The following is a 676-nucleotide window of genomic DNA, read 5'->3' as shown; positions in this document are numbered from 1 at the left end:
TTGCGTTCGTTTGCCTAGAGTGTACTAGATGACGTAGTTGACATAGGGTCAACACTTCTTAAGGATATTACATCCCTCCTTATTTTGTTAACTTGAATTTTATTTGTTTGATAATGTTGAAACAAAACATATTATAAATATAATTCAATGAGCTCGATGATCGAAGTGTTGCACTGTCATAATACGTTGAAAACATAATAATAATAATAACAATAACAATAATAATAATAATAATAATAATAATAATAATAATAATAATAATAATAATAATAATAATAATAATAATAATAATAATAATAATAATTATTATTATTATTATTATTATTATTATTATTAGAGACGGCCATGGAGCGTATATCAGAAATTGCACCTGATCCTTACAGCATATTTCATGTATACAGTCGTCTGACATCAAAGACTGGAAGCTTTACAGTCAGAAAAGGGGGATTTTGAGGGTGAAAAGGTCCTTGAAATGCCAGAAATTTGACTGGACCAACTTTATACAGATCCATGTCAACAAGCTTAAGCCTGGTGAGATCAATTTTAAGTACTCACACTTAGATCCGAGGTTTGACACAATACAAATTAGCAGCACCCGTCGGCATGCACCCGTCGGCACCCGTCGAATGAATGAACTTCTGAATTAGTTTACAACTAATTGATTCTAACAAGGAAT

The sequence above is a fragment of the Anneissia japonica genome, unplaced genomic scaffold (assembly GCF_011630105.1).
Source record: "Anneissia japonica isolate Jap-2015-1 unplaced genomic scaffold, ASM1163010v1 scaffold15056_len17175_cov181, whole genome shotgun sequence".
Classification (NCBI taxonomy): Eukaryota; Metazoa; Echinodermata; class Crinoidea; order Comatulida; family Comatulidae; genus Anneissia; species Anneissia japonica.
This window is presented reverse-complemented; position numbering follows the sequence as displayed.